Genomic DNA, 10,956 nt, shown 5'->3' with positions numbered 1-10,956 from the left:
CCAGCCTGTCCGTGGTGACGTCACCGACGAAGTCCAGCGCTCACTCTGGGCCAGATGCTGGGATCATGAGACTGGTTAGACTTCCTAGGAACGGCATAATTCTGCAGAACTTGTCTCCCTGGCTATCCTAGAAGTTTATCATCCGGCCTCTTTAAATTACTTCAGCAAGGGACAACCTCTTCCACTACAATAATAATTATACACACAGCCACATCAACACTTTCGGGAAAGGCAACTGTAGAAGATGATGAAGTCACCTATATAATCCATCCAGAAGTCACTTCCATTAGCGTTTTACTGTATCGACTTCCATGCACAGATAGGTATTTTTAATGATTTACTCTTCATACTGTTTGACACCCTACTTTATGTTAGCTTACATTTTGCAAGCGGTTACACATTTTAAAAATTTCAGCAGCATCTTATAGGTGGCTCTCTAATATTCTATTGTGCAGTTGCACCACCCATTAGAACCAATTAGTGTTAGATATTTCGGTTCTTTTTAAATTACTAATATTGCAAACAAAGCTGCTATTATTGTGATGTACTTCACTGTAAATAAATAAACTTTTGTTTTAAGATTGCTAATCCAAACAACTTGGGAGGCTGAGGCAGGAGGATCCCAAACTCAAGGCCAGCCTCAGCAATCTAACCAAGCCCTAAGCGACTTAACAAGATCCTGTGTCAAAACGAAAAACGAAAAGGGCTGTGAGTGGAGCTCAGTGATTAAGCGCCTGGGTTCAGTTGTTTTCTTAGAATATATCCCTGGAAGCAATAAGGGGTGCTTTCCAATCTTGTTAACTATTGCCAAAATTACCTCCAAGAGGTGTCTTTGACCTCTGTTCCCACCTGCACTGTTTGAGGGTGCCTGTCTCCCTTACTCCCAAACCTTTGTCATCTTTGTTCATCCAGGAAGTTAAAAAGAATGGCGCTTTGCGAGGCTTTTCCATGCCCTTGGAAATGTCCCTGCCGATTGACAGTCACCAGTCGTGTGTTGGGGCCTTTTCCCCATAACCCTCACCCACTTTTCCTAAATTTTGATCAGGATATTTTTAGGTATACGAAAATAAGTATAGAAGATGATAGGCTTGAACACATCAGTGTACAGTTTATCTCTGAGAAAGTAACATTACTGATGCTGCGTGGTCTTCCACCAGCCAGAACTCCTGTCTGCGTTTGTGCTTCCTTCCCGCCTTTCTGCGCGGTAAGCCCGGTCCAGACAGGCTGGGGGTGAGCAAGCTCCCTGGCTCAGCACTGCCGTGCTAGATGCCGCCATCTGGCCCCCCAAGTGCACGCACCCCTTTATGCTCTCCTCGGTAGAGCTTAGCCTAGTGGGATTTTGTTTCATTTTTGCCCATCTACTGAATGTGAACTAGTGGATCCTTTCTGTGTAATTTATACCATATTTGTGACATATGTCCTGAGGTCACTGATGTCCTTTTTGGAGGGTTACCCATTTCATATCCTTTGATCTTCTCCATTAGAGCTGTTTATCAGTTCCGGGCCAAATCCTTTCTTGGTTATGTGCACGCCAAATTCCTTCTCTCATTTTAAGATCTGTATTTTCCACTTTGTTTATGAAATCTTTCATGTACAAAGGTTTTTAAATATATTTTAATGCAATCAAAGGTACCAGTCTTTTTATTCATGGTTTGTGCTTCTGTTGTTGTGTTTAACAAATCTTTTCCGAGCCTGGAATCATAAGAACATTTTCATTTATTTTCTTCCAAAACCTTTAAAGTCAAGCTTTTTCATATGTAGGCTTTTAATCCATTTAAATATGATTTTATGTAGACATCTAATTTATTTTTTTTTCCATATGGATATCCTGTTGTTCCAATGCGGCTTCTAAAAGTCCTTCTTTCTTCACTGATTTGAAATAACATCTCTGCCACACACGGTTTCCATGCACACGTGGGCCCCTTTTGAAACTCCATTCTGTCTCTCTTGGTACTAACAGTCTTCCTTGGTTTGGTGAAGTCCTTGCTATGGTGATGCTGGGGGGAATCCTCTTACGTTGAATTTCCTTTTCAAATTTTTCCTGGTGTTCTTGATTCTTCACCTTATATAAATTAGAATCAACCAGAGAATCTAGAAAAATCTAGCTTGAATTTTAATTGGAAATATTCAAGTTATAAATTGCATAAAATTAACATATTTAGCAATCAATTTCACAAGTCTATCGATATTGTGTATCTTTCCATTCATTCAAGTCTTTGAGAGTTTTTAAAATTTTGTACAGAGGGGTTTTGCTCATCTTGCCATAGAGTTACTCTGAGGTATTTTTACATCTTTGGCTGCTACTTGCACATCTAGATTTTCTAAACTCTATTTTCTAGGTTTCCAGTGAATAGATATTTACTTTTTATTACTATTCACTTTAGTGATGTTTATTAATGTTCTTTTTTATTGTGTTCGCAAACTCAGTGTTAGATATTTCTTTAAGTTACAATAGGCCAGGCATGGTGGTGCACACTTGTAACCCCAGGGGCTCGGGAGGCTGAGGCCCCAAGCAATGCTGCGGGACCCTGTCTCTAAATAAAATATATAAAAAGAACTGGGGATGTGACTCGGGGGTTAAGCACCTCTGGGTTCCATGTCAGTACCACAAAGAAAATACAAAAGGATTTTTCCAAGTTTATGGTTTGGTTTCAATTGTGGCTGCTGGTGTCTAACAGCTGGGAACCCTGGGGACCTCGACCGTTGGATCCTCTGTTACATATCAGGAGTTGTGTCGTGTCTCTGTGTGATCTTTGGTGTGTCGGGTGCTCTTGGAAAATAGATATCTTCTCTACCCAGGTCTAGTTGACCAGGTTGCTCCTGTGTCATGAGATTCTCCATGTCCCTTCCTTTCTTCAACTTAAGTGTTATTTATAAAAGGGACATGTTCAGTGCTCTCTCTGTGACTATGTAATTGTCTATTTATTTTGAAATTCTGTCAATTTTTGACTTCACATAATCTAATGCTCTTTAGAAGCCTATAAACTGTATCATTCCAGAGCCTTGTTTCTTTTTATCTTCATTTAGTGACTTATTTTCCCCTCAATATTCCTTTTTGCTCCAAAGACAATCTTGTCTCTTCTCTATGTAACCAGGACGCTTTCTTTGGGCTAATATTTTTCTGGCATTTTCCATACTTTTAACATTTAATATTTATTCAACCTTATATTCTAAATGTGTCTCTTTTTAAAAAAAACACATATAGTTAGGTTTTTCCAACCCAATACGACTAACATTCCATTTAGCTAATTGAACCTAATTTTGCTTATTTTCAGAATTCAATTGTATTTAGATTTATTTCAGGCATCTTATGAAATACTTTACACATAACCTGATTTTCCCCTGGTCCTTTTTTCTTCCTTGCATCCATTTTTACTGACTGATTCACTTCACTGGTGCTTTCTCTACTGATTTGGAAGCCATTTCTCTTCTTAAGCAATTACCTTTAAGTATTTTAATATGCAAACTTGCTTTCATAAATTCCAAAATCAATCAGTACCGCCTTCTCCTGCCAAAATGCCCGTCCATCTGAATTCTGCCCATCCCTTTCCATCTTACACATGGCTGCATCCACAATCTTCCTACACTCCTCTTTATTTGCCCCAAATTAGTCTTTGTTATGTATTCAGAAATCTATTCAAATTTAACTCACTGTGTATTTTTTTTGCGGGGGGGGGGGGGGCTTTCTTTTGAAGTATTGTTGTAGGGACAGACAGGCAAGGCACCAAAGATAGTGGGAAACATTTGTTTGGCTGCAGCCAGGCTCAGAGGGCACACCTTTTGCTGTAATCAGTTAATCCCCTAAAGTTCAGGGAGTTTCAGAGTTTTATACCAGCATGTAGGGGAGGGACTCAGAAGTTCACAGTTTGCAGAAGTTCACATAAAAGCACCTTTTTCTTTCACTGTTCTGGGCAAGTTAACCCTTCAAGGGCAACCCCTGAGAAGGGGAGAGCTTCTTCTCCCCTTTCTTTCCTCCCCCTGCCAGCTGTTACCCCGGAGCCCAATTGGTAACTTATCTTAGAAATGTAGACATCTCTGTGAAGCCCAGCTCAAAGCCAGAGGCCTTGTTTGCACATTTCTACAAACTACTCTACTGGATACGTTTGTGAAAAAACTAGTAAGGGGTGTCCAGCACCTGGAGTGCTGATTTCTTCCAGCCAGTGGCCAAGTAAAACAGGAAAATAGGAAGTTTATCTACATTGACCTCTTTTGTGGAGACTCTTTTGCTGACAGTCCTAAAACCAGCCATGGTGAAGGTTTCTGGAGAAGCCCAGCTAAGACTTTTCTGTGGAGAAAGGGGGTGTCACGACAGTCTATTCTTCAATAAGCCCTTTAGCCCAGAACTTTTAGTGTTGAATGCCTTTCAAGTTTTCTCTGAAAATTTCACCCCTATTCGTGAGTGGCCGTCCAGTGGGAATGCAGAAGATGGTCATCTTCTCCCAGCACCCTCTACTATTCCATGACCTCCTGGCTGCTTCTGCTGCCCCTGCAGAGCTCGGACAACCTGGTGCACATTCCTGCTTAAGCAACCCCGACTTTCATCTGTAAGTTTCCCAAGACCTTGACCTTGAACCTGGAGATGTTACCGTGCTGGGTGGAGGAGAGGATTCTGTATTCTTTAACCTGCTACAGTTAATAGCATTTCTAGTTCTTTTTTTTTCCCACTTTGAAGCTCTGTCTTACCTCAGTCTCTTCATTTCCGCCCCCTGGAACACCCTGGGGACTTGGGCCGGGCCTCACCCCAGCTCCTAGTTGACGAGTCCTCCTGCCACGTGGTTGAGGTCTGTATCTCCCTCTCCACTCAAGGGCTTCTGAAGAGCCCTCGGGTCCGGCTTTCCATCTACTGGTCATTTTATTAAGTAAAACGTCATCTTTGGGTTATCATATTAAATTTTAAACTGGAATTATTTGATGTCTGAGTTATACTTCATTTCTTATTTAACTCCATCTGGACTTTTTATTTTATCGCGTCTACTGCTTATTCTTTTAAATATGCTAATCTTATAGCCATGCTTATTTCATAAATAAAATATTCAACAATTACATTTGATCTGAAGTTACTGGGGTTTTAATATGGCTTTTTTGTTCTGCTTGCTAACTCTCGGGAGGGGGTGGTTGGTTTCTTCGTGTGTTTGGCAGTTTGTAATTACAAATTAATCTCCACTTGGCACTTCCTGTGTGGAGGCTAGAGGGCCTGGGATGAAGCTGGGATCCCCCTAGAGAGACTGTCTTTATTTCAACCGGGTGCCCCAAAGGTACTACCAGCCTGTAGCAGTGTTCTGTGTGGATTTCTCGCTGGAGTGTGTCCTGGACCACACTAGTAATATAAATTTAAGTGTCGTCAACTATGTGTGAAGGCACAGGTACGATTATGAATTCTTTTTTTCTTTTTTGTATCAGAGATTGAACCCAAGGCACTTAACCCCCGAGCCACATCCCCAGCCCTTTTTCTATTTTATTTAGTGACAGGGTTTCACTAAGATGCTTGGGGCCTCACTAAGTTGCTGAGGCTGGCTTTGAACCTGTGATCCTCCTGCCTCAGCCTCCCAAGCCACTGGGATTGCAGACATGCGCCACCACAGCCAGCCTTATGACTAAGAGTTCTAAGGGAGCATTTTCTTTTTCAAGGAAGCTTCCTTGGTGTCACGCGTGTGCACAGGTCATTGTTTTTGATCCTCAGGTTTCCGCCTCTAAGCCTCCTCATCTGGGCCTCATCTGGGCCTGCTGGTCACCAAGGCCGAAGCCTCCTGACTCCCCAAGCTGGCCAGCTGCTCCCTCCCCAACTCGCAGCAGCCCCAGAGCCAACTCAGGCTGGCCCACAGCGTTCTCTTAATTTCTGACCCTTCTGATGCAATCCTACTTTTGTTTTTAATTTATTTATTTGTTGCAAATGCAGCTGAGCGTGTGTGAGACTTCACCCAGCCCTTCTAGGAATTTCCAAAACACATTTTTCGTGATACAGAGAAACCCGTATTGGTGAAAACAGAAGACTCTCACCCACTGCTCAACAACCTGAAAGTGTGACCTGGTGCTTCTCGAATTCTTCCTCAACTTGAGGCGCTTCCGGGAAAGCCATCCCTGAGGTCACATTCCCGGTTAACGCCAGGCTCATCTCAACGACCAACTAGAGAGGTGTCTGAGCAGCGTCCCAGGAAAGCCACGGGCCCCTGCCCTCCGCAGGGTCCTCCTGGGACACAGGAAAGGGGGCCGCTCCGAGATGGGTGTGTTTCCACTTTCACTGAAAAGGAGACAGTGGGTGCAAAGGAAGGACTTCCTGCCTGTTGAAATCACCAGTTGTCACCTTCACTTCTTCCTGCTCTGTCTGTCGTTAGAACAGAACGGAAACCCCAAGTCACCAGGAAATGTGGCCGTCACGCATTCCCCCTGCCAGGAGCAAACGTCCATTCACCTTGGGCAGAAAGCAAAGCCAGTCCTGGGCCGCCTCGGCTCACCCTCACCCCTCCCATCCGGCTGTTTCTGGTGTCAGGACCGGGGCCTTGTGGCTTTGTGTCTCTCGGTGACCGTGCCAACCGAGCATGTCATCACATTTTGAATGCAGACATGTGAGAACCTGGTCAGCGTTTGGAGACCAGAGAAGAAAGTTCTAGAATGTTCCGAGAGCTCCCCACCTGCCCCTCCCAAGGCAGGGCCTGAGGAGGGTGGGCACCCAGCTGCGGAGGCTTAGTTCACTGTACCCTCAGCTGCATGCCCGGGTCGGAGGGCACAGAGGGTTCTCGGGAGGTGTCCGCGGCGGAGAGCTGCTTCTCAGGGTGGACCTGTGCCTCCGCTTCTGCACAGCTTCTCTCTGAAGGTCTGAAGCGGGGTGGGGTGCAGGGGCGGGGGACAGTCCTAGGAGGAAGCGAAGCTGTGATCGGGAAGGAGGACATAAGGAGAAAAAGGAACCGAGAGTGCGGTGTGCCCTTTAAGAAATGTCCCGCAGGAGGGCCGGGTCCAGGGACCTCAGCAGACATTTGTGGACAGCTGAGCACAACATGAATATGCAAAATATGTTTGTGATTGACTGGGACAGCAGATCTGCCACCCCACTAGGAGGGCCGAAGAATGAGGAAGTCCTCAAGAAGGGGGTTCCCTCTCCCCCAAGTGAGCCCTCTGGGCCTCCTTCTTAGAAGGACCATGGAATGCCAAGAACACCCTAGTCTTGCCCACAAGTCTGCCTCCGCAGCCTCCACTTGGGGGACCCTGGTCAAGATCAGCTCTGAGGTCCCCACCTTCTCACTCTGGGACCCCCAGTCAGACCTGCGTGGCAATCTCAGTTACATGCTGCCACAGGGCCCCGGCCCCTCTCCCACCACCCTTCTCTCACACCCAAGGACCTCCACCCACAGCCTCCTGGACTCCTGCATCTCCAGCCTTGACCGCTGAACTCTGGAGACCCGGAGTGTGGACATGTAAATCATGTTCTTTAATAAAATCTCCCTCTTAGGTTTTTCCCTTAGAGCTACCTCTTAGTCACCCGGACTTTCCAGCCAGGGACTTCTTTGTCCACTCAATGAACCAAACAAATAGAGAGAACTCTTCTTTGCTGTACTGTTATTTCTTGGGACTTTCTCTTTCCTGCTCTGTTATTTCTTTGGGGCTTTCTTTCCCTCTGACAAACCAGTAGCAGGCAGAGATGAGGCTCCTCTGTGATGGAGGAAAGAAGCAGAGCAATGATTCTGATGTCAGACACGAGGGAGAAGCCAGACAACCCAGCAAGCCCCACAGGAGACACGGAGAGGTGTTCTCAGCCTGACGGAGGCATGTTAGAAAGGACTCCCTCTGCTCTGGGCATCCCATGGGCTCAGCCCACCAAACACCAGGCGAAGAAAGCCCTGTGCAGCATGAAGGCCCTGCATCTGGTGACTCCTGTCCTGGGTCCCTGTTCACCTGTTTCTCCCTGCATTTTGCCCTTACTTGCCTTCTCTCTAGAAACTTCTTGGCTAAATACAGCCCAACTTCCTCTTTCTTTCTTTCAAGCCTGTTCAAATATCATCTTCCCAGAAGAGTCTTTCTTAGTTACCTATGCAAAGAGCTGACTTCTGCCACCCCCACCTTGCCTTGATCATTGGTCCCATGGGACTTCTCCAAACCTGACATTATCTCACATGTTTATTTATATTTTGTTTCCTCCAGTAGAAGCTAGGGCTGTTCTTTTTTGCTTCTTTTGGTATCGGATCCTAGAATAGCACTGGGCTCAGCAGATGTTTGCTGAATGGAAGAAAAGAGATGTACTTGGCAGGGATTTTGTGGACAATTTGCATTAATAGCTTCTGTGTTAGTCAGCTTCCCATTACTGTAACAAAACACCTGAGATAATCAGCTCGTAAAGGGGAAAGGTTATTTGGAGGTTTCAGTCCATGATCAGTCGGTCCTGTTGATCTGGGCCTGTGTCAAGGCAGCACATCATGCTGGGAAGCAAGCGGAGTAGTGAACAGTTCACCTCAGAGCTGGCGGAAAAAGAGGAAAAGGAGGAGGCTTGCGTCGCATTATCCCCCTCAAGACGTCTGCTAAGCCTGGCCTCTTCAAGTTTCTCTTAAGGTTTCCACCCTCTCCCAATAGCACCAAGCTGGGGACTATTTAACCCACGTCCCTTTGGGGGACACTCACGATCCAAGCTGTAGAGGTGTCGGTGTTCCCTGCTCTTTGTTTCTAGGCTGGGAGGGTTAAGGCCAACTGCAAAGTTAGGTCACAGTCCAACCCCACCTGTGTCACTTCCAACATCAACTTGAGTCGCAGTTTCCCCAAGCCACCCTCAGGCTCGACAAGTCACTGAAACAGCTCCCAGAAGCCACAGGAAGCCATGGTGCTCAGGAGTACCCTTCACCATAGTGAAACGAGACAGCGCAAAACCAGGTAAGGAAGAACTGCATGGAGCAGAGTCCAGGAGGGGAACGACGCGGAGCTTCCCGATGTCCTCTACCCGTGAAGCACAGAGAGCATCACCTCCTCCTGCAGGTCCCCGGGATTGCACAGAACATCACCAGCTCGCCCAAACCTCAGCGTCCAGGGGGTTGAGCTCAGTTACACGGGCGCTGCCCACGCGGCTGACCCGTGGTCTATGGTCTGTAGTCCCTCCAAAGGCACTACTGGTGCCACCACCTCCATCATAAATCATAAGTCATATTGCCAGACGGTCCAGTGGCCAGCGACCCCAGGCAAACACAGACACTTCTCCCAGGTTTGACGTTCCCAGGGTCTAGCAGCCACCTCCCTGGGCCCTGGGAACGTCATACCCGGCGGAGGCCAGGTCTTTCTTTAGGTGAAGTCAACTTGTTCTGAGTCACACGCCTGGTAACTTTGCCATGACCCTGAACCAGGATGGGAACTGCTCCCTGACCGCTTGACCTGGGGTTTGGTTGAGTGATTTGCTGGTCATAGGAGGAGGCAGAAATCCAGGTGTGTGCACCACTGCCGGGACCCAGAGAAGAAAGTGTCCAGGTCAGCCCACCCCAGTCTGAGCCCAGCCTGCACCCTCCTCCCAGGCTGACCCCTGACTCGGCCCCTTTCTGCTGTGTGCCCCTAAGATCCTGGGGTCGGCTTCACGCACCATTACTTGGGATGTAGTTAACTGGGAAAGGCCAACTCCTTAAGAAGCATCCCTACTTCTCTGTGAGTTTGCTGATTAACTAGAGCTTCTTTGGTTCCCACTGAAACTGGGCATCTTGAGGAAGCTGGTGAGAGTTGGCAAATTATGGGTGGAAGCAGATGCCATGGCTTACAGGTGGTTTGAGTCTGTCCCCAAAGGATTCGTGTGTTGGAAACTTTGTCCCGGTGTCATGAGGTTAAGAAGGTGGTGACACCATCAAGAGCTGGGGCCTAGTGAGTCACTGAGAACACTGCCCCTGGACGAGGTGACGGGACCCTGATGAGTTCCTATAAAAGAACAAGCCTGGCCCCGAATCACTCTTCGGCTCTCTATTTCATCATTAATTTCTTCCTTTCACATGAAGCTGTCTGCCATGTGGTGACACAGACAAGAGGCTCCACACTACAGACTGAATCGATGGGAACTCCCAACCTTTGACTTTCTGTCTCTGAAGCCGTTAGTTAAATAAACATCTTTTCTTTTTAAGTTACCCAGTCTCAGGTATTTCATTATAGTAAAGGGAAGAAAGAGCCATATAGCTGACGACGAGAAAGGAAGCTTGGGAGGTGTCACGCAGAGACTGTAAGCACAGGTACCTCCAGGGCCTGAAAGATAAGTGCAGAGAGAGAGCCAGTGTCTGATGATAAATGTGGCCTAGGTGAGAAGGGAAGTCAGAAGGAACAGTGGGGATCGTGGTTGATGGCCACTTAGGATGTTAGAAATGTGGTGAACTAGGCAGCAATAGCCCCCTAGAAGGACAAGTCACCCCTCTGACCCACTTTGCCGAATCTTTTGAGTATTTTATTTCAGAGAAGCTGAAAATTGAGATACGTACGTGAAATCTCTTAAATGCTGCAGATGATTCCAAACCCAGAGCAGTTCACACCAAACCCATCGATGGCTGTCAGTGTACGACTTCCCTCTGTGTCATCGGGTGCAGCATGTGGTGGCAGCAGGCTGGTCCGGGACTTGAGGAGGGGATTCTCCTGGCCTGGGGCAGCCTGAGGTGCTCAGGGGCTTCATGGGAACCAGGTTCTCTCCTGAGAGAGGAAAAACCGGGCTCAGAGGTAAGAAGACAGAGCTAACGGACGCCAAAGACAAACTTCTCCACCCCGTTTGGCCCCTGCTGTTCCTATGGGAGCTTAATTGGAGGTGCCGGGTGGGAGGTGCAGCGGAGGCACCGCCCCAAACACTCGCCCCTTATTGGGCAGAACCTGGGCCTCCCAACCCACGAGAGCTGGGCTTGCTGTCCGTTTGTGACTCAAAGCTCTGGACGTCAGCACCTGCTCTTTTTTTTTTTTTCCTTTCCCAAGTGGAATTCAGCTGACACAGACCCGCAGCACCTTGGGCAACCAGACCAGTGGGACCGG

Source organism: Callospermophilus lateralis, chromosome 6 (assembly GCF_048772815.1).
Source record: "Callospermophilus lateralis isolate mCalLat2 chromosome 6, mCalLat2.hap1, whole genome shotgun sequence".
Classification (NCBI taxonomy): Eukaryota; Metazoa; Chordata; class Mammalia; order Rodentia; family Sciuridae; genus Callospermophilus; species Callospermophilus lateralis.
The sequence above is the reverse complement of the archived record's forward strand: the minus strand, read 5'-3'. Positions refer to the sequence as shown.